Genomic DNA, 25594 nt, shown 5'->3' with positions numbered 1-25594 from the left:
TGTGGTTTTACAGATACAATTCTAACAATATCATGATATACCCATCCTCCAGTGATGAGATAAATACACTCTCCAGAACTAATCATGGCCATGTTCATCATGCATGAGTACATATCAAATGTTTGGGTATGCCACATCCAGGAATGGATGTGGATATCACATATGGTAGGCATATGCACAGCTTATGTAACTTTGCATTTTTAAATGTGAGGGTGAAAGTAAGCATTCAAAAATTGAGACTCTTTTTTTTTTTGGGGGGGGGGGGGCTTTGATTCACTAAAGCCCTGAGATTTCTGCAATTGGAATTGAAGCAGTAGCCTGTGTTGCATTTCCTCACCCATGCATCAGTATTTCCACTCTACAGACCTCCTGCCCTCATAAGGAATGCTGATGATATGGCAACGGCAACCAAATAAAAGATTAGGTGCTGTGGGGAAAGGAGTATTACTCATAGCTTGGTGTACATCCTGTCAATTATCCCGGCCTGATGAATAGTTTGTGACCGGAAACGGGGAAGTGATAAAACACCTTGACAATCCCATCTCCTTGAAGAAGAAGGTAGAGCAGCTTCGAGGTTGCATACTGGGCCCATTGCCACACACACACTACAGGGCGGGGTCCTGCTGCGGACAGTCTCTGATCCAACGTGTGGGTCCAAAAGCGCTGACCTAAAAGATCAAAGGAGATACGGCAAGAGAAGAAAACACAAGAGGAAACACTTCAAGACACCCGCAAAGGCAATGACTTCTTTAGATAAGACCCCAAAAGTACAGGCAATGAAAGCAAAACTAGACCTGTGGGAGTCTATCAAACCAAGAAGCTTCCCCATAGCAAAGGAAACACGCAGCCAGCATGCAGGGAGAATGGGACAGAATGGTAGAATAGGTTCACAAACTATTCATCTGACAAAGAATTAATGCCTAGAACTCAAAAACCTCAATCACAAAGAAGCAACAATTCTGTTAAGAAATGGGCAAAGCAGCTGAATAGATGTTTCTCAAACGAAGAAATACAAATGACAAAAAAAAAAAAAAAAAAAACATGAAAAATACTCAACATCATTAGACACCAGGGAAATGCAAATCGGAAACACAATGAGATACTGTCTCACTGTAGTTAGAATGGCTATTATCAGAAAGACAAAAATAAATGCTGGCGAAGATGTGGAGAAAAGGAAACTCTTGTACACTGCTCATGGGAATGCAAAATAGTGTAAGCATTATGGAGTACATCATGAAGGCTTTGCAAAAAACTGAACACAGGTGCACAATATGACCCAGCTATCCCGCTTAGGGGTATGCCTCTGAAGATAAAAGCAGCATGTGAAAGAGACACTGGCAGTATCATGTTGTTGTAGCATTATTTCCAATAGCCAAAATGTGGAATCAGCCTAGATACCCATCAACAGATGACTGGATAAAGCAAATGTGGTATAAATACACAATCACGTATCATTCAGCCAAAACAAAGTATGCCTTGACATTTGCAGCAAAATAGATGGAACTGGAGGTTATTATGTTAAGTGAGATAAGCCAGACACAGAAAGACAGATACTGAATGTTCTCTTCCATATGTGACTATTTTAAAATGTCAGTCTGAACTTAGGATAGTGAACAGTATAGTCTGGAAAGGTAGTGGGGGAAGGAGTACAGAGAAAGGGTGAGTAATGGGAACCAAACCGCACTTAGACAGAAGGAATAGGTCCTAGCGTTCACAGTAATGTGTCACACTGTGTGGCGCACCAGGAGACAAGGAACTGGTAGGCTGCAGGCATAAAGAAAACTTAAGGAAATGGAAATGCTAGTTGTCAGTTTTGATCAGTTTATGCTCTATGTTCTATACATGTGTTGAAATACTGTACTGTTCACATTTTTAAAAAGTACAAGTATCACGTGTCAATCAAAAATAAAAAACAAAGGCAGTCATTTGGTACAGCAGTTAAGATGCCAAATCCCATGTCAGTGCCCTGAGTGCCAGCTGTGCCCCCGGCTCCACCTTCTTGAGAATGAGCTCCCTGGGAGGCAGCAGGTGATGGCTCAAGAAACTGGGTTCCCGCCACCTGGGGGAGACTTGGATTGTGTTCTGGGATCCCGGCTTGTCTCCAGCCCCAGACACTGCAGGCATTTGGGAGTGAGTGAGTGAATAGGAGCCTTTCCTCTCTCTGACCCTCTTTGTCTCCCAACCTGGCCAGCTCGCTGCTTTGCAGGCAGCACAAAGGGCATTGCCAGCCTAGGGATCAGCCTGCACGCGGCTGATCTTCAGGGGCACAAACAGCTCACGAGTGTTTCCTGTGGACAGGATGTGATGGACCCATGACAGAGAGGGGACGTGAAGACTCATCTCTGGTTCCACCCAAGTGGCCCCTGGAAAGCACCAGGGGAGAAGCTGGAGCTGCCCCGCTCTTTCTCAGGCCCGAGTGGGAGCCAGCAACCACCAGATCCATTCCACTCACCCAGGCCGAGGCCCCTGAGAGGGACACGGTGGCCCATGGGCTGGCTGCAGGCTCTAAGAGCAGGTTTATTGTAACAGCCAGATCCATCCACTGATATGAGGGTACTTCAAAAAGTTCAGAGTTAAAATATGTTTATTTTGCAGCAAAATTTTTTTAAATTCATGTGAGGTTTTTTTCCCCTTTTCTTGAGATTTATGTATCTATTTGAAAGTCAGAGTTACAGAGACAGAGCGAGAGATGGAGAGACAAAGATCTTCCATCCACTGGTTCACTCCCCAACAAACTCCATGGCCACAGCCATGGCTAAGCCAGGCCAAAGCCAGGAGCCAGGAACTCCATCTGAGTCTCTCATGTGAGTGGCAGTGGCCTAAGTACTTGCACCATCTTCCCCTGATTTCCTAGGTGCATTAGCAGGGAGCTGCATTGGAAGTAGAGCAGCTGGGTCTTGAACCAGCACCTGTATGGGATGCCAGTATTACAGGTGGAGGCTTTACCGGCTACCCCACAACACCAGCCCCCGTGTGAGGCTTTTTTTCATAATACTCATTTACCATCAACTTTTTGATGGCGCCATAATGAACAATAATGCAGAGTTGAGAACTGTAACAAGCACACTGTGGCTTGTGATGCCTGAAGATGCTGACTTGGCCTTTCACAGGAAATAATTGCCGATGCTCAGGTTCCGTCCTCAGGAAACCTTCAACGGTGCCACAGCAATGAAAGACTCAAGTAAGCGTCTGTGGTCCACTTACTTCTCGCTTTCCCTGCACCCAGCTAACATGGGTGAGACACTGCTAAGGGAAGAGGAGCGGAGACAGGAAGTGACCTCCCTGCTTCCCTAATCCAAGGGGTAGCCCTCAGCAGGCCACGCCTCCGATGTGCAAGCGGGAGCAAGGCCACCGTGAGAGCTGTTCTATGCCAAAGTTGAGATTTTGCTTATCCTGTTGGCCTGGACCCTCTCAATGGCCCCGTTGGGACACTTCTGATTAAAAGTAGGTATAATTTTTATTCTGAGGTCAAGAAAGAATACCCAGCACTGAGGAAATATACAGGAACAGTGGGAGATGAAGAATCAACATACCTTTAAGATAACATCCCAAGAGTCCAACTTGTTCAGTGGATGTGCCCGTCTCTCGGACTCAGAGGGGAAAGCTGGACTTCAGATGCAACTTTGCCATTGTAGTGGGCAGGACCAGGCGCATTCCTTCTGGAACTTGCTGTTCTCCTCTTCAGAGGCAGCACTGGACCAGCCCTGGATGATTCCGTTCAGCGTAGATATTCTCCTCCAAGTCCAGGATTCAGTGTCTGTCCTTTAACTGAGACGGGGTCCCTGTACGCCTCTTGCAACACCGTGTGTCTGAACTGCTGCATCCTGTGCGTCACCTGCATGAAGTATCAGAGAAATGCTCCACAGGATGGGCCCCTCACCCCTAAAAGTGGTCTTGAGAGCTTTCCAATAGCCCAAACCTCTCGGTCACCCAAAAGGAAAAAGTAGCTGGCAGATAGGCCGTTAGTGGGAGGCCTTAGGATTAGCTGGCTAGCAGCTGGGCTGGGCTTGCTTCCAAGGAGCGTCCTTGTGTAGGGCTTCCCTGTTGTCTGGGTTTCCCTAGAGACCCTTTAAAGAGAGTCTGAGGCCTGAAGTTCTTCTAGCTGGTCTCCATCATTACACAGGAGCCCCACTGATGCGGTGGCAAGGAGTAGGAGGAGAAGAGGCGTTATTGTCCTATGATTAAGTCTCAGTTGTTTAAGGAGCTGGGTATTCCTTCCCCAGGTGGAAGGCTAGAAGGGGCTGGGTGGGGCGCTTCCCTTGCCCCTGGCGGTTTAGGCTTTGGTAAAACTGGTAACATTGTTAGCCTGGAGAGCTGGCCTTGTTAAGGAGAGCAGAATGCTCTGGGTATATTTCAAAAATGCTTATTGATATTGATCTGTATTGCTGCTGGAAACACAGGAGGCGGTCTCTGATTTTCATAGTGAGAATCTGGCAGGGTTCCCAGATATAAACCTCAGGAAAATGTGGGAAAACACCACCACCCTCTACCAAGACAGCCCACAGGAATCTTAGCCTCAATCTACCCACACCAAGCAAGTCATCAACACCAGTCAAAGCGTTCTCAGTGGCCGTGGCTCCACTGCAGGCTTCGGCTGAGCTTTTGGTCCCAGAAGCTGTGAGTCTCAGACTCTGCCTGCATTGCCCTCCCGGTCAGCAGCTCCAGTTGGCCCTGTGGCCTCATTCTCTGGTGGCTCGAAGAAAAGTTGATTTTCACTTTGTTCATTTTTTTCTCTTGTTAGGAGACAGGAGCGCTGACTTTCAAGGTCATGACATGTCTGACTAGAAAACCAGAAATCCTCTCATTTATATAAACACACTGTATGGAATTATTGTACCATTCTTTTCCAGTAAAATGGCAACTTCATAAGTTAAAGCAAATAAAAAAAAAAAAAACACAGAGAGGGTAACTTGTTTCATTTGAGACTCTGAGGGCATTATTTCAGTTGACTCCAGAATTATCTTTAAAATGTATTACGATATAAAATAAAGTATTTTTTGTCTCAGTGACACCCAAGAACTACTTAAGAAAATATATGTCTGGTATTGCTTTAAAAATAATAATCACCTCCTCATGCAGATTTTCAAACATTTTTCTTAAAAGTGGGAGGAATTGGTGTGCTCCACAGGTATCCTTCTCTCAAGGACTTCACACCTCCCCTGTGACCGTGGGGCCAGTACAACACGCGGCCAGCCTAGGAATGAGTGCCACAGTCCTGTGACCGATATGACCGAGGACATGCAATTGCAAACCTAAACTCAGGTGCAGCAGGATGGAACCACTTCTGTAACTTAAAGCTACTGTGGTGTGAGATTCCATCCTGAGGGGACCAGCATAACATTCTGCTTTTATCTCCTCTCTGCATGGTACTGGAATGCGAGGAGGGCCCACATGTGTTCCTCGGCTCGTGATGGTTGCCCTGATCAGGTAATGCGCTGAGCCTGTGGTCCCTGCAAGTGAGTGTGCTGCTGCTCCTTGCAGTCTGCCCAGATTTTTCTTCCTCCATGGCCAAGGAGCGTAGGCGTCTCCCTTCTCCACACACGGTCCCCCTGGAAGACTGGCATCCAGCACACTTGGACTGTTTGATTTCACTACAGAAAGGAAAGGCAGAGAGACAGGGAGAGGAGAGGGGGAGAGAGAGAACAAGCAAGTCTCATAATCTCTTCCTTATCTGGAACACAGAGCACATTGTCTTTAGTGAGCTACATACAACTTTTGGAAAAAGCGAGGTAGAGTTGTCCTCCATTATCTTCCACTTCCTGATCTGCCGGAAGTGCTAAAGGCAAGGAGTCAGTACCCAGGGGAGACACAGAAGACATTCATCTGAGGGCTGTAAGTGCATTGTCCTGGCACACACTCCATATGTCAGTTATGAAAGCAAAACTGACCCAAAATTTAACTCCTAAACATTCTTTCTTTACTTTCCTATGTCTGCATATTAATTATAAAAACCTTGTCTGAGGCATGAAAAAGCACAAATGAGCCTGCAGAATGACATAGAACACAGCTTCAAGGAAGATCAGGATGCTTTTTCTGGATAAAGTCATCCAAAGACAAGTGTATCACAACACAGGACTCGGGACAGTGAAGAACATGGAAGAAATGTTGTGAAGTTCAGACAGAGCCATGCACAGCTAACTATATTTTTTAAAGTGATGGCACAATCAGCTTGAAAAAATGAAGACTCGGTGGTAGTTTCAGACAAAGTGACTGAAATTACAACACTGAGAACAAACAGTAAGGAAATTTGGAATAAACCTTTATTAAAGAATGAAGTCGTAAATGTAATGCAATTACTTTATTAAAGAAGCTACTGATATTAGGCTTTAATTGCCATAGAGTATGAGTCAATGGAATTGAAAAATGTCTCCTTAATCAAGGATTGCAGCATACCCATAGGGTCCTTTCCTTTACAGAGGTACACAGCCAATGACCTTACACTGAGTGTGATTTTGTTTTCTCATACCTATTACAATCAGTCATCAATGACCAATGTCCCAGTGTCCTACAAGACCCAGAGATTTTAATATTGTTAAATTATTGACATGTCTTTATCTCTTTTCTTATTACTTTTACTGCTGGCATCCATTAGTTAGTATAATTATGAAATTATTCTGTAGTCCAGAATTCTGAGGTGTGTGACTCTCATATTTCCACTGGAGAACAGCCTCTGAATTCTTGCAATGACTCTCAAAGAAATACTAGTCAAACAATTGATAGCACAGAAATGTAAAGGGTCATAAACTATTTGAAACAACTATATGCTAACAAATTGGGAAACCGTGGAGAAATGAATAAATTCCTGTGTACATACAACCTGCAAACATTAAGTCAAAAAGGTATACAAGTTCTAAATGGACCAACAACAAGTACTGAAATTGAAGCAGTAATGAAAAGTCTCCCAAAGAAAAGTCCAGGACCTAATGGCTTTACAACTGAATTCTACAAAACATGTAAAGAAATAACTCCAGTACTTCTCAAAGTATTTCAAAATATTAAATAGAAATCTGCCAAGCTCCTTTTATGAAGTCAACATTACTCTGATATGCAAACCAAAGACAACACACAAAAATATAGACCAATATTCTCGATAAACACAGATGTAAAAATTGAAGAAAATATTAGCCAACCAAATCCAACACTACATCAAAAAGATCATACAACACAATCAAGTGAGATTAATTGCAGTGATGTAAGGGTGGGTCAACATTCATCAATAAATATAATAAATCATAACAGAATGAAGAACAAAAAGCCTATGATCATTTTAATACATGTGATATTAGACATAATTTTATCACATACACGTGATAAAAACGTGATAAGATTCAATATCCCTTCATAATAAAAACTCTCAGCAAAGCAGATACAAAAGGAATGTGCCTCAAAATGACAAAGGCTATGTATGACAAACCATAGCCAGTATCATACTGGAGGGGAAAAACAAAGCATTTCCTCTCAGATGTGGAATAGGACAAGGATGTCCACTTTCACCACTCTTACTCAATACAGTATTAGAAGTATTAGTAATAGCAACTGAAATGGGAAAGAGGAAGTTAAAGTATCTACACTTGCAGAAGACATGATTTTTATACATGAGGAAACAAAAAAATACCCGTTGGAACTGATAAGTCAATTTATTAAAATTGCAAGATAGAGAATCAACATATGAAGCACAGAATTTTTATACACCAATAGTGACCTTGCCAAAAGGGAAATCAAGAAAGGAATCCCATTCATCATTGCCACAAAACGTAAATATTTAGAAATAAAATGAACCAAAGAAGTGAAAGATCTCTAAGAAAAATAAAACATTGATGAAAGGAATCAATGTCACAAAAAAAGGAAACATATGTCTTGCCCATGGATTAGAAGGGTTAATATTGCGAAAGTGTCCATACTACTGAAAATAAATCTATAGATTTAATGCATTCCTATCAAAAATAGCCATGACATTAGAAAAAACATCCCATCCTCATCTCTATGTGTCACCTCTGGGTCTCCAGGCCACTGACATAGCTCCAGGGCAAACTTCACTGTCAGTGCTTGTCCCCCAGGGTCAAGATTTATTGAAGAGATGCTTCTAGATACTAAGGAATTCTCTTACTTCCCACTAGCTAAGTCAGCTTATCTATTTGTCTATCTATATATCCATCCATCTACATATGTTCATGTAAATATACATCTAATATTGATAGATTAGTTATCTTGTCTGCCATAGTACAAGAAGTGGAACTTGTGTGTGTGTGTGTGTGTGTGTGTGTGTGTACAAAGCTTGTTGGATTACTCAGGGAAACATTTACAACCCTGCCCAGGTCTTGTCTTATCACATAAGTGATCTCATCTCGGTGCCTCAAGTGGGGCACTCATACTCACACCCCCTCTGCTATCTTATTCTGCTACTGGCATTAAAACCAGCATATCAATGGAACAGAATAGAGAATGCAGAGGTTAATCCACATACACATGGCCGATTTATTTTTGACTGAGGTGCCAAGAACTTACATCAAAGAAAGGATAGGAATTTCAATTAATGATGCTGACAAAACATGTGTGTAGAAGAATGAAGCAGATCCTTACCTCTCACCATATACAAAAATCAACTCAAGGTGGATCAAATACCTAAATGTAAAACTTGAAGCTATGAAATTGCTGAAAGAAAACATAGGGGAAACACTTCAAGACATTGGGGTAAGACACCCAAAAATATAGACAACAAAAGCAAAAGGCAAATGGGATTAAATGAAACTCAAGCTTCTGCAAAGCAAAGCAAATAATCAATAGACTAAAGAGACATCCAACAGAATAGGGAAAAATATTTTTGATCTGCTTTTCCAACAAAGGATGAATATCTAGAATATGTTAGAGTCTCAAAACAACAACAGCAACAAAAACCAACCAATTAAGAAATGGGCAAAGGATCGAAAGACAGTTCTCTAAAGAGACCACACAAATGGCCAAAAACAAAACAAAACAAAAACATTATCACAAGCCATCAGGGAAATGCCAGTCAAAGCCACAAAGAGATATCACCTCCTTGTTAGAATGGCTATTATCAAAAAGACACCTCGATTTGAACACATAATGGTGTTTCCCAGGGTCTAGGAAGGGTACAGGGGGTGGGGGGAGTTTGGACAATGGGTACCAAGTCAGAGTTGGTGTGAAGGATCAGTTCGTACCATCACACAGCATAGCAGAGACTCAACAGCTCATAACCTAGTATATAGCATATGAGCAAAGAAGAAAGAAGCTCCAAGCGTCCAATCATAAAGTAATGTCAGAGAAGGGGAAATGTCAACTGCTCTGTTTTGATCAGTACACAGTGAATACATACATTGAAACATCACATTGCAGCCCATAATTTTGCGTAATCACTTTTATAAGAACGTTTCAAATCTAATCATAGCAAAAATCTGTCCTAGAACATTTTCGAGATACCAGAACAGGATAGCAGAGGGGGTGTGAGAGTATGAGTGCCCCACTTGAGGCACCGAAATGAGATCACTTATGTGGTAAGACAAGACCTGGGCAGTGTTGGAAAGGTTTCCCTGAATAATCCAACAAGCTTTGTACACACACACACACCAGTTCCACTTCTGGTACTAAGACAAGATAATAACTAACCTGCGATGCCAGCATCCCATTTGAATGCAGGTTCCTGTCCCAGCCACTCCACTTCCTATCCAACTCCCTGCAATGCACCTGGGAAAGCAGTGGAAGGTGGCCCCAATATATGGGCCCCTGACACCCACATTGGATACCTGGATGAAGTTCCTGGCTCCTGGCTTCAGCCTGGCCTAGACCTGGCCATTGCAGCCATCTGGGGCATGAACCAGTTGATTAAAGAGCTATCTCTCTCTCTCAGTAATGCTGACTTTTTAAAAATCTATTTATTTGAAAGGCAAAGAGAGGGAGGGAGGCAGAGGGAAAAGAGGGAGAGAGGCAGGGGGAGAAGAGGGGTAGGGAGGCAGGGGGAGAAGAGGGGTAGGGAGGCAGGGGGATAAGAGGAGGAGGGAGGCAGGGGGATAAGAGGAGGAGGGAGGCAGGGGGAGAAGAGGAGGAGGGAGGCAGGGGGAGAAGAGGAGGAGGGAGGCAGGAGGGAGGAGGGGAGGAGGAGAGGGGGAGGAGAGGGGGAGGAGAGGGGGAGGAGAGGGGAAGGAGAGGGGAAGGAGGGGGGAAAAGGGGGGAGGGAGGCAGGGGGAGAAGAGAGGGGAGGGAGGCAGGGGGAGAAGAGAGGGGAGAAGAGAGGGGAGAAGAGAGGGGAGAAGAGAGGGGAGAAGAGAGGGGAGAAGAGAGGGGAGAAGAGAGGGGAGAAGAGAGGGGAGAAGAGAGGGGAGAAGAGAGGGGAGAAGAGAGGGGAGAAGAGAGGGGAGAAGAGAGGGGTCTTGCATCCATTGGTTCACTCCTCAATTGGCCACAACAGCCGGAGCTGTGCTGACCCAAAGCCAGGAGCCAGGAGTCTCACGAAGGTGCAGGGGCCCAAGGACTTGGGCCATCCTCCACTGCTTTCCCAGGCCACAGCAGAGAGCTGGATTGGAAGTGGAGCAGCCAGGACTCAAACCGGCGCCCATATGGGATGCTGGAACTTCAGGCGGCAGCCTCACCTGCTACGCCACAGTGCCAGCCCCATGTAATGCTGACTTTAAAATAAATAAATATTTAAAATAAATAAATCCTTAAAAATAGCCTACCAGTACTAGATGCCTATTTACATTAACCTGTGTAGATAAATGGATGGATAGATGAAAGATAGATAGATAGATAGATGATAGATAATCACTTGACTTAGGTAGTGGAAAGTAAGGGAATTCCTTAGTATTCAGAAGAGATCATGAAAATTTAACCAGATCAACTTAAAAAGGAACCAAGTGAATATCTCAAGATGAAAACCTGGAAACTGTATACTCAGTGTTTGAACATACACAGGTTATGGTGAAACAGAGCTGGTGAAATTATTCAGATGAATAACAGACAAATGAGGAAGTGGAAAATCTGAGCAATCAGGAGATACCAAGAGCAGAGTGAAGTCAGTCAGAGCTAAAACATGCCCAGTGCTTCCTCGAGGAGAGAATAGGAGGAAGGAGGGGAGGCAAACACTTGAGGGATAAGGATTGAGCATTTTCTAGGATTGTTGGGAAAACCATGTCTCCAATTTCGGAAGCCCAAGCAGTATGGAGTTAAAAAAAAATTCAATGCCAAGATATAACAAATTGAACAACATAAATAAAAAAGAATATTTTAGAAGTGGCTACATGGGAGGAATAGATCATTTATTCATTAGCTTAACCATATAATTTATCATCCAAGAGAGTGAAAGGGATGCTGACCCGACAGGATAAGAGGACAACAAACAAAAAGGAACCGCACTAGGCAAATGCGGGTGTGCGCCACCAACTCTGTAAGAGAACAGCAATTCCACTGACAGCAAGGACAACGAAAGTCAGGGAGACAAGGCGTAATATTTTAAAGTGCAGAAAAATTGTCCAACTGGAAATCCATATCTTAGTAACAAGAGCTGAAGACAGACACCTTTAGATTGGCAAACACTGAAAGACCATGCTGAACAGACTCCCGTTCAAGTAACTTCATAAGAGAAAGGATCTGAGTTTGAGATGCAAAAATGTGAACAAAGAAAATGTACATGACTGATAAATTTGTAACATCTAATTTGTAAGCCTGCAAAAATAAGATAGCTCTAAATTTCTGTATAAAAGCAGTGTAGGGGCTGGCGCTGTGGTGCAGCGGGTGAAAGCCCCAGCCTGCTGGCCGGCATCCCATATGCCAAACGTATCCTTTCCAGAATCCAACAGCTTCACGTGAAAACCATGGTTGTGCAGGGATTCCAGCCATTCCCAACAGCTGGTGGTGAGCCTCTGGCTCCTAGAGCAGACTCCCAGTTCAGAGCAAGGACTTTTGTGTCTGGGCAGGGATGACGCTCTGACACAGTGTGAAGAAGTCACAGAAGATGGACTTTCCTCTCTTAATGTCCCGTTAAGATTAAGGGGTGAAAATCTGAGGAGGGGGAAAGGGTATGTAGGCAGGAAGGCAGCAACAGAAGGGAGGTACCGAGGCTTGCATTGCCCCTTCCCTTCCTCCTCCCCCTCCCCCTCCCCCTCCCCCTCCCCTTCCCCTTCCCTTCTGTAGAAGACCACAGTTCACAACTTCCACAGCGCTGCAACCTGAAACCGGTGCCGGCTACAGATACCCAGTATGGCTGCACGCTATGTCCCCTTAGGTCATTATAATAAAATGACCATGATCCATACTCCCACGCTCCTCATGCCCCTGAACCACGACACTTCTGAGATTCCCCCCACCAAAAAAAAAAGGGGGAGGGGGCGTGGAAATGGACAATCCTCAAGTCCCAACCCCAAATCTAATCCTTTTGAATATTTAGTTAAGCCCCTCCCCAGACACCATCCCCCTCCAGACCATGTGAAAGGACAGCTCCCAACCTCTTAGAGTACAGCTCCACACTCCTTGAGGTGTAGTTTCACTTTGCCTGTAAATAAATCTCACTTCTCTACTTTCTGTCTCCTCTTGAATTCCTCCTCACGTGGAGATAAGAACCTGGACCAAGCCTAGCCTGGGGCCATCCCAGCAAATTCTCATCAGTCACCATCCACTCAATTCATCTACCGAATCTGTAAGGGTTTAAAAGGCTCTAAGAAGTCTTGCCACAGTCTGTTGTTCTGTCTTTATGTTGTCTGTGCTCTGAATTTTTCATTGAGAAGCCCGTTGGTTTGCTTCAGCAGGTCTGCCCAATCGGGCGTGTTACCTGATGATTGTACCTTTGTCCTCTCATTGGTGACCTGATGCCTTTAAATAAAAATTTAGAGAAAACAAGTTATTTACTTGAAAGGTAGAGTTACAGAGAGAGAGGTCTTCCATCTGCTGGTTTATTCCCCAAATGGCCGCAACGACTCGGGTTGGGTCAGGACAAAGTCAGGAGACAGAAGACTCCGCTGGGTCTCCCACACAGGTGCAGGAGCCCAAGCACTTGGGCCATCTTCCTTGGCTTTGCCAGGCCATTAGCAGGGAGCTGGACCAGAGTGGAGTAGCCAGGACTTGAACCAAGTGCCCATATGGGATGCCAGTGTGGCAGGCCGTGGCTTTACCCTGCTGCGCCACAGCGCCGGGCTCAGATAAACTTGTTTGTCAAGCCAGCTTTTTTGTAGTATTCTGAAAATCAGGAAACTCTCAGACAAAGGGGTCCACTTCCTGTGAGTCTGGCTGCAGAAGCTGAAAGCTACCTATCGAGGCACCATAGGTCCCTGTTCTCAGAGCTACCTTGGAGTCTCCCCACACTGTGGGAATTGTGCTAACTTTTATGTTCCTCATTAAACCCTGGCACAGCAAAGTAGGGCAGAGTGAACACACTCCTGCCAACTTGAATGACATGCCCTGTCCTTTTCTCCCAGCTCAGATCACTTCTTTCTGCAAAGAATGGGTACCTACCAAGGGCCAAGGGTTTCATTTATTCCCACTGTGGGTTCTGGTTCTCGAGAAGCAAAGTATCTTAGGTTTGGGAGAGGAGGGGAGGGAATTGCATTTAGCTGACCGTGTTCTGAAGATCTGACCAGATACGTCTTCTGTAAAAAGAGAACACTTAGACCAGCTAGGGTTGGATAGTACTCAGGGGCTATTCCAGTTTCAACAATCTATACATGAGAGATTGAACAGGGTCTACGGCCATTCCACCCTGAATGCATCCGACCTTGGAAACTAAGCAGGGCGGGGCCTGCTTAGTACTTGGATGGGAGAGAGTGAATAAGAAGTAGTCACAACTCTGGTAATTTATAGGATTTTAATCCATCATAAAAGGCGCACTTTTTTTTTTAAAGATTTATGTATTTGAGAGGCAAAGTTAGAGAGAGGAAGAGACAGAAAAAGAGAGATCTTCCATCTGCTGGTTCACTCCAAATGGCTGCAACGACTGGAGCTGAGCCAAACCAAAGCCAGGAGCCAGGAGCTTCATCTGGTCTCCCACATGGGTACAGGGGCCCAAGCACTTGGGCCATCCTCTGCTGCTTTCTCAGGCACATTAGCAGGGAGCTGGAGGGAAGTGGAACAGCAGGGACTTGAACCTGAGCCCATATGGAGTTCCCAGCTTAATCTATGCACTGGCCCTGAAAGGTGTTTTTTTCTTTTTTCTTTTTAGTTTGAGAGGTGGAGACATAAGAGAGGCAGAGAAAATATTCCCATCCACTGGTTCATCCCCTAAATGCCTAGAGTGGCCGGAGACTAGAAGGAGGACAAATTGGAAGCCAAAAATGCAATCCAGGTCTATGACATGGGTGGCAGGCACCCAATCATTTGGACTGTCAGTGTTACCTCGAAGGATCTGCATTTGCAGGGAACCGGGGACAGGTGTGGAACACTGGTATGCCACCTAGCATTTAACTATCAGGCCAAACCCTATCCCCAGAGCAAGTGTTTTTAAGAGAATGCTTTTAGGAAAAGCAGGAGACAGGAAATTGCACTTGGAAATGGATGAAAAGTTCCTGTGAGATTTTACATTGCTTCATTCTGATTATATAGAGAACAAAATATTTTCTTCCTGTCCTCTGGAACACTCCTTATCAAGCTGTACATGTGCACATGGATCACCTGGGGATTTCACAATGCAGGTTCTGACTTGGCAGGTGTGGCTAGGGTTGGAGAGTCTGTTTCTTAAATAGGGACACCCCGTGTGGCTTGTCTGTGACCCCACTTCAAGAGTCAGGAGCATTTGCAGTGCTCAGGAGACCTCTGGTGGCCACAGAAGAAACGAACAATCATGTCATACATTCATTCACAAATTCTTTTTCTAAGAACGTTAAAAAATATGTCCTCTGAAAAGCCAGAGACGGATAGATCCCTAATTGGCACAGTATTGGCAAAGTCGACCTAGTTTATTAACTTGGACGCCATGGACCTGGAATTTGGCGTCATTCCAGATGGACCACACAGCCAGTGGTAATCAAAGAAAGCACATGTTTAGTCTACTTGAACACTAACACAAACATGCTCTTCCCCAAAAGAACACGGGACATGAACCTATTGGTGGCCTTTATATACAAATAATTAATGAGCTACAAGTGATTCATCTTTATTAAATTTTTTTAAAAAGTTCTATAAAGCTTTTTACTGTGATCCTCCTATTCTGTCAAGGACAGCCATAAATTGTGCTTCTACTAAGTGTGCCCTCATTCAGGCCTTCCCATGAATCAGCCAAGCCTGCCTTTAATTAGGAAAAATGAGGGCAGTTTTATAGGAATTCTACATTTCTCAGTCTTTTGGCTCCTCTCAGTCTGATTCTCAAAACAGAAAATGAAAAGGGCTCTGCCATTTGACTGACCATTGTCAGTGGTTCAAATTAAACAAATCCATAAGCTTTGAAAGTGTTCCATTTTGGTGATGTGATTTTTTCCTATTATTTTTTCCCTGGCTGAAAAATTTTTTTTTATTTTGAATGTCAATAGACATATTTCCTGGCTTTGGCATGGTAAATAGATAAGTTTTCCAGAAATTATCCAACTGTTTTGAGATGGTAACAAAATTGCTATCAGTCTAGGGTGGAAAGTAAACATCCTACCCCAAGAATAAGCATAGTCTGAACCGTGAAGCCTAGCCAACTGAAACAAATTGGCAAATGAACACTAATATCACCTTGATAGTGACATGAACCTCTAGCCTCCTGTACACCCTGTTGTACAGTCCTGGCACTGAACCAATCACTAAACCACAGTCCTGTGTAGAGGCTGGAAGTGGTCCATGGGCTCACGAAATTTTCTTGAGTCTAATGATGCCCCTGTGTCCTCATCTTCAGGCACTAAATGGGACCCCAAGGCAGATCTGTTTCCTTTGCTGGCGTCCCACAGTCATACTGTGCCCATTTATGGTAGGAGAGTTACACAGATACTGTTGTGAGTCTGGCATGTTTACTCAGATCTTTGTTTATCAGTCTTATAAAAACATCTGAGGTCATGACTATTAATGAGAGGGCTTTCTGTGTCGAGAATTTCAAACAGTCCTATTTGGAGAAGGTAATGGGGAGGGTAGGTCTTCTCCACAGAGGCCTGGTGGGATAGAAAGTACAGATAAATGACTAATCACAGGTATTTCTATATGTGTCTCTAAAACCATATAAAATCCCATATGCATCTCTAAGTCAGGAATCCACATCTACCACACATTGCCTGGTACTGGCCCTAGCAGCATTAGGTTACTAACCTTAATGGTTTCGTTCCATTTAAAAGTCTCTGCTATGGAGATTAAGGGAGTGAGTGTTAACCATGCCAGGCAGGGGATTTTGCTCATCTATAGTTTTGTAACAAGAAATAAGGAAGGAACAGAACTCAGTAGGTATTTCCTAAAGTTCAAGGCATCTAGTATTGTCCATTTTAAAGTCTAATAAGTTCAGTCTGATTTGATTCCTCTTCATGCTCTCCATTTATAAAGCTCTCCTGTTAAAACAGAGAACTCAGAGGCAATGATTGGAGGGAGTGCGCCAGCTGGGGCTGGAACCATATGGTTCCGCACTGCCCTTTGCAACAACTTAAAGGAAAGGGTGAAGCATCAAGGTTGGTCCAAGTAAACATGTATTTCACATTCAACCCCAATCACACAGGAAATGGAATGTTTGTGTTGTCCTGTACCTGTGATCCTCTTGTCACAGCCACAGAAGCCATCTGAACAATTCAAACCTTGAGGGGACCCGTGGAGTCAAAGGTGGAGAAAGGACAGAGGGAAAAGCAAAGCCAGGCGGAGGGTAGATGAGGGAGCGTCCATCTCCCACAAAGGAATGACTCACACCAGCTTCGGATCTCTTCCACCAACACATTAAACAGTTCACTTACACTGTTACACTGACTTCCACAAGCCAGAACTATATTTAAGGTACAACCTGAAGCTTTAAGTGGCTCCTAGTGCCAGACAAGTCAAATTCAGAAACTGTGAAATCTAAAGAGCTTGATTCGGGGTCTGGGATTTGCAATTCGGGAAACAGATTCAGATGCCTCGGAATGAATGTTCTGAAGAAACTCCGATTGTGCAGGACTTTTAAACGAGGAGGCTCAAAGAAAACGCCACAAGTTACATGAAAAAGAAAGGTGACTGGGAGAGAGAATCTCCCCTCCCAGGAGGCTGTGTGTCACCAGGCTGTGCCTGACGGATGGCTAGGCCATCTCTAGGTGTGAAGTTCGTTTGTCACTTGTGACAGTTGCTGGGCTGCAACCTTCAATAAAAGACGTTAATGGCTTTGCAGGCGCAGGCTCAGTGCAAAGGTGTACATTCCTGTACCGCGTTGTCTTGCCTGCCCGAGGGTTCATTCTCTCAGCCTCACCGGGAGGTAAGCCCTCGTGGAGCAATGACCTCCCAGATACATTTTGAAATGCTCTCTAAAAGTTGCTTCTTGTCACGATTTATGTTCTGGGCTTCACCCTAGTTATTCTCACTTGAGGCAGAATCAGTTCAATGAGAGGGCTTTCTTCTTCCTCAGAGCACTGTCGGAAGAACGGTTTTCCCAGGATGGAAGGAGACGACGTACGACTGCCAATTCTAGAAGCGTCTCTACCATGGGCCTTCTGACTTAGGTGAGGCTGTCAAAGGTGCAGGCTCAGACCGCGGGCTGGGTGGGGCTGGGAACTGAGGGACAACGTACAGACAGGTGAATGCGGAAAGTCAAGTCCCTGAGGGAATGCAAAGGCAGAGCCAAGATAAACATTCCCAGCTGGGTCAGCGTCCAAGAGGCCAAACGATGAAAGCGAACAAAGTTTCGGTGCCAAATGGGTTAGAAAAACAAAGTGAAAGAGGAGAACAGCTGAGTCCCGAGTCTCGAGTCTTGGGTGGGACCCACACAGCCAGCTTCTTGAGGTCATGCTGCACGCACTTAGAAGCATTAAATTCGCTTGGAACTAATACCAAATCCAGCGGCACCTTCAGGCTTTCTCCTTTAGGGCTTCCCTAGATTTGCCTGCTAGAAGACCCTGGAGAGACCTGAAGCTTGCATTTCAAAGGCAGAGGTCCCTGTCACAGTGGGCAAGTTCCTGGAGCCCTTGTTGGGAGCCAGCACTCTGGGTCAGTCAGGGGGGGATGGGGGACAGCAGGTGCCTATGGAACACAATGTGGATGAGCTCCGAAGGGAGCTGCAGGTGGACTGCTCTGGGGCTGGGGGCCTCTGTCAGCATGAAGGGCCCCAGAGGTCCTCTGGTTTCAGGAAAGTCAGGTCTGCCAGATCGGAAGGAGACCCAGGCATCTTTCCACGGGATGCCCTCCTTGAGGGGCTGACAGATACTGCCTTATACCTTATTTTGACCCTCAGCACTGCACAGGTTTGACTAGACAGAGGTCTTTGGAGATGCCATAGCCTCCCAGCTAGCAGTCGACGGCCAGGCCTGTTGTTCTAAAATCGGACGCTCTTGGGGCCTGCACGGTGCATTGCCGTGGCCAACACCATGGAGTAGACCCGAGTGCTCCTGTTATTGTGGCCTCTGCAGAGCTGCAGGACTTCCTGCGTTGTCCGTTCACCAAGCGAACGTCGCTTAATTACTTACATAAATCAAGCACAATAAGGAGCACTTTGCAGGCCATTCCCACCGGGTCCTTCCACTCTCTGTTGCACACACTCCCCAACACCCTGACATCTTTCTCACCTTACCCACTTGCCCAAGCCACCTGCTCCTGAGAAGAATGTCTCAGCCTCTGCTCTTGGGTGACACTTAACCCACGATTCCCCCCACCCCACACACACACAATACCACCCTGGGTAATATGACTAATCAGACTCATAGTCATAAGGTCCTAGGCTGTGGACATGGGAGCCGAGTGCTTTGATTCCCTGGGGAGCTCTCAATCCAGGTCACAGACTCTTTGCCTGCATACTCATGGGGGAGCTGGCCAGGTAACCATGGTATGTTGGGAGGCCTGGGACCACTGGAACCAGGGCCCCACCTATGAATAAAAGAGGAGTTTATGTGCATGAATCAGAATCTCTCCACGCTATATAAAGACTCTTGCTCACCCCTCAGGAGTCACCTGCTGTTTTCTCAGTGAGGGGTTCCTCCTACACCCCAGACTTGGCCCATCCCTGCACTGCATGCTCTCACAGCACCCTAGATTGTTTTTGCATATCCCAGCTGCAATGAGGCAATGGGTTAAGCTGTGTCTTCCCTGTAGACTACAAATTCTGTTTCTGCCCCCACTCCTCTAAGCCCCTGTCCACCTCGGCCATTTATTTTGTTTTCACATCAGATGACATGGGTGCATCTGTCAAACCGGACAGGTCACCTCGGAGCACTGCAGCAGTACTGAGTGCAGTGTTTGTGCGGGAAGGGAGTAGGGGTCTCAGTTTTGGCCCCAAGACCGGGCTGGAGCTGGGGGCCAAAGAGAGCACACACCAGCCTGACAGAGCATGGACCAGAAATGCTGTGGTTTGAACAGAATTTGGCTCCCAAAGTCATACGGACATTTAACTCCAAAGTCAGAAGTTAATGGTACTAAGAGTGTGGAAACTTAATCCAATATGGCGTCTCCAAGGTGGGTTTCTTAGGTTGCTGGGGGCTTGCCCTCAGAAGGAAATCTTCACAGGACAACCGGGTATGAAGCCCGAGTGGGCCCAACCACCCTCTCTGCTTCCTGGCTCAAGCTGTGACCTTTCTCTCACGTGCACTCTCATTGGAGGCCAAACTTGTGTCCCAAGTTTCTTTCCTTGACAAATAGCCCATCTCAGAGATGTGGTTGTAGGAAGGGAAAGCTGAATAATAGAGACCAAAGGCAAACCAGAGATAAATCTCATCTCTTGATAATGCCTAGAAAATTCCATATGTAGAAAACAGGGGGAAGCATTACACAACCTCTTTACCACTACACACCACATACACAGACACACACCCCACACACAGAAAACTACAACATATACACTCCTTCCACACACAACACATGATGCAAACATACCACACCCATAACACAAGTCAGATACACACACCACACACCACACATGACACATTCACACACAATATATACAACACACAAAACAGCACACTCAATATGTAACCAGCACATATGTACAACACAAAATACATGTACTACACCTGCACTACACACGTTGTAGATAGACAATATATACAGCACACACATAGTACATACCACACAATACATATCTCACACACAATGCAAACACAACACACAGGAACTTGAGCTAGTTCTCTTTGCCATTACCATTGAGTGGCACAAAATTTTCCAGACTGCTCTGAACAATTCATCATTTGCACCTTAGTTCTTAATGGAAAACACCTCAAGAGTTCCCAAAAATATGTAGTGCACACAGACTTTTTATAAAATGGCATCATTGCTTTGTAACGCTGGAAACTAGTAGGTGTTCAATAAATAATTGCTGGATACAGGAGAGGGAACTGATCATGAATTATGTTTCATTTCTATGTAAAAAACAGAAAGAAATGAGTTTACTTTAGCAAAGAGTGCATTCTATAAGGAATTCTCTCCAACCAAAATTGTCTGGGAAAGAAGAAAGAAATATCCTGAAGAGCTGTTAGGAGCAAAGGGAAGTCATAGGAGTGTTGTCCACCCAAGGTCCACTGCTTCCTTTGCCAACAGCCAGCACCGTGCTCAGTACCGGGAGTGCTGTGCTCCGTGTCACGAAGCGTCCATAGAGAGGCCCGGTGCACAGTTTCTGTAGGGAGAACACCGCGACCACCCTAACCACTGCAAGTCAGGACAGGCGGTCATTTTTCTGCTTTAAAGCACACCTTGTTGGCCGGAGGAGGAAAACAGCCACAGGGCTAAGCGTCCACCTCGTCCTCTCCTCCACTTTCTACGCTGACTCCCACTGGTCTTCAAGCCCTCTCACTGCTGCAACCGCATTTCCACGTACAGTTTTGTCTCCCTCTTCCTTTTCCCAGTTAATGCCTCTCACCCTTCACAGATCAGTCGTCCATCCTGGAAGACATCCCCACATCCCCTAGCCTGGGTCCAGTTGCCCTCTCATGCATACTCCATGTCTCTTTAAAAGCACTTCTCTGGGGACCAGTAGTGTGGTGCAGTGGGTTAATCCACTGCCTGCAATGCTGGCACCCTATATCAGAGTGCCAGGTCAAGTTCTGGCTGCTCAGCTTCTGATCCAGATCCCTGCTAATGTGCCTGCGAGGGCAGCTGATGGCGACTCAAGTACCTGGACCCCTGCCACTCACATAGGAGTCCCAGATGGAGTCCCTGGCTCTGGCTCCAGCCTGGTCCAGTCCTGGCCATTAAAAGAAACTTGTCTGAACAGTAACTAGGTGAATGGGAAAATTGTACGTTGAATGTTGGTCTCCTCTCTAGAATTCAAAGTCGAGAAAGTGAATTCTCAGGACCTAAAATAGTATCTTGTACATTTGTTGAACGAATGAATGATGCTGACCACAGTGATCCTCTTCCATGGCCCCACATGTATCCTACTCACGTTTCTGCTGTGGGATTCTCATATTCTGTCCATTTCATAAAAGTCAGTTGTTTAGGATCCTGAATCCCTTAGCTGTCTCTTTAGCTGGCTGTCTACAGAGCACCCGAGGTTCAGTCATTGCCCTGCTGAGATTTCTCTCTGCCACTCACTGCCCAGCCTGGGAACAGCACCCCCTGTACATCCTCATGGTGATCTGTAATCTTTTTACCCTGGCTGGCTTGCTCCAGATAAAACAAGAGCCACCAGAGGGACGGGATACCTAATTTGTTTTATAGTAACCTGGGAGCTCAGAAGGCTGGAATCACCACTCCCTCGTTATTCTCATAGTAAAATTGGACATTCCTAAGGAGTGAGGCAGCCACTTTTGACCTTGCTAAAGGTACCTTTTGCATAAAGCAAGAATTTTGCCCTCCGAATTTCCACTATAACCAATCTGTCTGACTCCTCACACTAACACCTTTTGCTGCAAGCCCCTTTGTGAAAGTCTTGTCAGGTTACCTCCATCATTTCTTTTCCTTCTCTCCTCCCAGCCTTTCTGGACAGCTAGTTGGTGATGAACCTTAGCGTATCTGTGTCCAAACACACGGATATGCTCTTTTAGAGAATTACTGACCTGAAGATCAGAAGTGAGAAGAAGCTTACAGTGTGCAGCAAAAAAAGTGGGTAATTAGGAAAAATAAGTATCTTTATGGGGGCCGGCACTGTGGCATAGTGGGTAAAGCCGCCACCTGCGTGCCAGTATCCCATATGGATGCCAGTTTGAGTCTTGGCTGCTCTACTTCCAATACAGCTCTCTGCTATGGCCTGGGAAAGCAGTAGAAGATGGCCCAAGTGCTTGGGCCCCTGCATCCAACCTGGGAGACCCAGAGGAAGCTCCTGGTTCCTGGCTTCAGATCCACACAGCTCCAGCCATTGCTGCCAACTGGGGAGTAAACTTGTGGATAGAACACCTCCGTGTGTGTGTGTGTATGTGTGTGTGTGTGTGTGTGTGTAACTTTGACTTTCAAATAAATAAAATAAATCTTTAAAAATATAAGAATCTTTATAATGAAAGTTAATCCTGAAACTGTTTGCTATAAATGACATGAAATCTTCCAGATAAAGGATAGGCTTATCCTTTAAGCACATTCAATAAAGTTCGAGACTCCCTCAACCTGTGAAACGTTATTTTTACAAAAACAGAACGACTTTAAAAATTGACTAAGCACAGCTAAATGCATACAATTATTGCCTTTAAAACAGTGACTCATATCCCACAACATCTCCTAGAACCTGCCATTACAGTTTCTAGTTATATGTGGAAACCCTCACACTTAAACTCTTAACTTACAAGCTGTCACAGAAGCAAACATACCCTCCAGATCAAGGACCCCGCAATTCTGCCTGCCACCAGCAGATGGCAGGAGCCCTAACGGACCAACAAATTAGTTTGAATACAATATGGTTTGGCCCAAGGCGTTAGCTATTAATCCACTGGTAGACCTAAAGTACTTTAGAAGCATCATTTACTCCACTCTCTTCAATAAATGCAAAATTATAAGGCTATGGGTGCTGCTTTGAAGAAGCAGATGATTAGAATGGAAACAAAAAACATCAATATAAAGAAAATTTTAAGAAGATGATCATGTGATTAAGATACTACCCATTGGTTCACAAGAACAATTCAGCATGGAAAAAGCAAAGCACAAGGAAGAGCAACTAGTCACCTATCAGCCACTTGGGACTGCCTCTGAAACAAAAGTTCAGGCAGCTGCCAGACAGGTCCCAAAGGTGACTGTGGGCCAGGGGCCGACATGCCAGGGACAGGAAGTCCACTGCAGGTTGTTCACCATTATGTTAGGTTTAAAACACCAAACCATTGAGGCTGGCACCGTGGTGCAGGTTAATCCTCTGCCTGTGGTGCTAGCATCCCATATGAGTGCTGGTTCGAGTCCCGGCTGCTCCTCTGCTATGTCCCGGGAAAGTAGTAGAAGATGGCCCAAGTGCTTGGTCCCCTGCACCCACGTGGGATCAGCACAGCTCCGGCCAAGGACGGAAGACCCTTCTATCTCTCCCTCTGTCTGTAACTCCACCTCTCAAATAAATAAATTAAATCTTTAAATAAATAAATAAAACACCGAGCCCGCAAGACACAACAGCGAACAAAGGCGACTTTTCCAACAGGAAGACTGGCAGATTCCGGAAGCCTGAGGCGCCGTCTCGCACCCAGACCTGGCTGTGGAAGTAGCCCTGCGTCCAGCCTTCCAACAGCCCCTGACGGTCAACCCCCAAACCAGAAGAAAGCCAAAGACTTCTACTCACCAGACGCCGCCTTCAAATTCAATCTGGAGACCCTGAAAACCGTGTCAGCTCGGGGCGGAGGAATGGCTCTCAGCCGCCCCGTGAGCCTTCCTCTTGGCCTAGAACACTGTGGCTTCCGAGTCAATCGCCCGTCCCACGAGGGACGCGGTAAAATCTCGCTGGGGCCTCCAAATGTTGCAGGGTGCACCATTAAACCACAGCGAGACTTTGAGATCAAGTTAGGGGTCTTCATTAGCCAGCTGGTGACTGCCTTTCTCACAGAGCAAGGCCGGGGGAGGCAGCTGCGAGTTGCAGGGGTTGGGGTGTGGGGCGTTTTTAAAGGCAAAACCACATTCTGTTACCAGCAGTTGATTGCATGGGCATGGTGAGCCAGCGGGAAGCAGTTAGCCAATCAGCAATCAACACCTATTCCCGCCTGATGTCAGTGGCTGGCGCCAGGTGTCGGGCATCTGATGTCCTCCGGTACAAGGGTGTTCAATCAACGCAACCCACACACCTTTACTTTACCCTTACTGGCTTGGGGCTTTGGAGTTTTAGAACACCCCACCTTGTCACAAAACAAACAGAATAGAACGGCATCTATATACGTCCCTGCTGTTCACTGCATTTTGTTTTGGATGCAGTACGTCTAGGAAAATCACACTTACCTAGAATTAGGCTGAGGGGGCTTCCACTTCAGAGGCTTTCCCCAAGGCAAGGCAAAACTCCAAAACCTTCTGGATGCGTGAAAGAGGAGGGGGTTGCAGGGGCCCGTTTCCAGACATGGCCGCACACACGGCACTTAGCAGAGACACAGAAAGGTCCCTCCAGGGGGAGGTGGTCCCAGGCTGAGCACCTGCACCCAGCTGCTTTGGTCCAAGGCCACTGAGGGAACCTGCGCCTCCTTCATCCACCCAGGGCACAGAGGTTCTCAGCCACGTTCCTCTGCTTCTCCGGCAGGGACTGGGTCCTCTGGGCATCTCGCAGGCGAGCACTCTTCCCCTCTGTGATCCGCCTGCCGCCATGCTTCAGCTAGCCCAGAGCTGTTCTCCTCTTTGCCATTGCGTCCCCCAAGTTCAGCTTGCATTGGGTTAACCTTCTCGCAGGAGGGCATTTCGTTCATGTTGATTAACCTCATTTAAATTAGTTTTCATTCATTTCAATTGTGGATGCGTAGGTGTTACTCATCAATCAGTGGCTTCATTTTATAATCTCGGGCTGATAATCTTGGAATATTAATTCCAAGCAGCAAATGATTATAGAGTACCTATTGTGTTTGGAGGGGAAGGAGGGACAAAAAGGCACAGCGGACATAAATGAAGGATTCCTGTGGACACTGCACTGCTTTGGGGTCACTTTGGCTGGCTTGATGGTTTTCACTGGGAAGCAACTTCACCGGGCTTATTGTGTGTCCATCAGCAGATGCAGGACCCGGGAAGCGAGCTGGCTCCACGGAGGGGTTTGCTTTTGCCGCCTTACTTTTCCAGATGTCAGGGGTGAGGCAGCTATAGAAGACACTGGACGAAGGGACTGCAGGAAAGGAGGAGACACTGGCTGAGCACGACGGCTCTGGGAGATGTGCTGAGAAGGAGTCCTTCTGGGCTGAATCAAAGGCCCCTCCTCTTGGAGGCTTTCTGGAATCTCCTGCCTTGCCAGTTGTTCCGCTTCTCCGCCGTGCTCTGTTGCAGTGTGTACATCACTGCTTTTAAATGCTCCCATCGCCGCGTGTAGCAACTGTGAGTTTGGGTGTCAGTGTCCCGTGAGCTTCCTGAGGACAGGAACTCTGTCTGGGGCATGTTTGTCACTCCTGTCCCCACTTGGTAAATACAAAAGAAACACCTGCTAAAGAAATTCATGCCCAACACAGGCGGCGCC

The 25594-nt window shown here is 45.9% G+C and overlaps 1 long non-coding RNA gene across 3 annotated transcripts; it reads right to left on the bottom strand.

Annotated features, from left to right (window-relative positions):
* Positions 1-24873, bottom strand: LOC149127852 (uncharacterized). 3 transcript variants are annotated; one of them, XR_016229983.1, is made up of 3 exons: positions 24388-24873; positions 3534-3835; positions 1-668 (listed from the first exon to the last, which is right to left on the bottom strand). It is a non-coding gene; the product is annotated as an uncharacterized LOC149127852 (long non-coding RNA). The 3 variants fall into 3 exon arrangements; XR_016229981.1 differs by lacking the exon at positions 24388-24873 and adding an exon at positions 23741-24067 and having other exon boundaries at positions 3534-4781; XR_016229982.1 differs by lacking the exon at positions 24388-24873 and adding an exon at positions 23741-24067.
* Between the last annotated feature and the right edge of the window lie 721 nt (positions 24874-25594).

This window comes from Oryctolagus cuniculus, chromosome 2 (assembly GCF_051225735.1).
Source record: "Oryctolagus cuniculus isolate XC-2025 breed Fujian yellow rabbit chromosome 2, ASM5122573v1, whole genome shotgun sequence".
NCBI classification, from domain to species: Eukaryota; Metazoa; Chordata; class Mammalia; order Lagomorpha; family Leporidae; genus Oryctolagus; species Oryctolagus cuniculus.
Note: the sequence above shows the minus strand (reverse complement) of the source record. Positions and strands in the feature narration are given on the sequence as shown.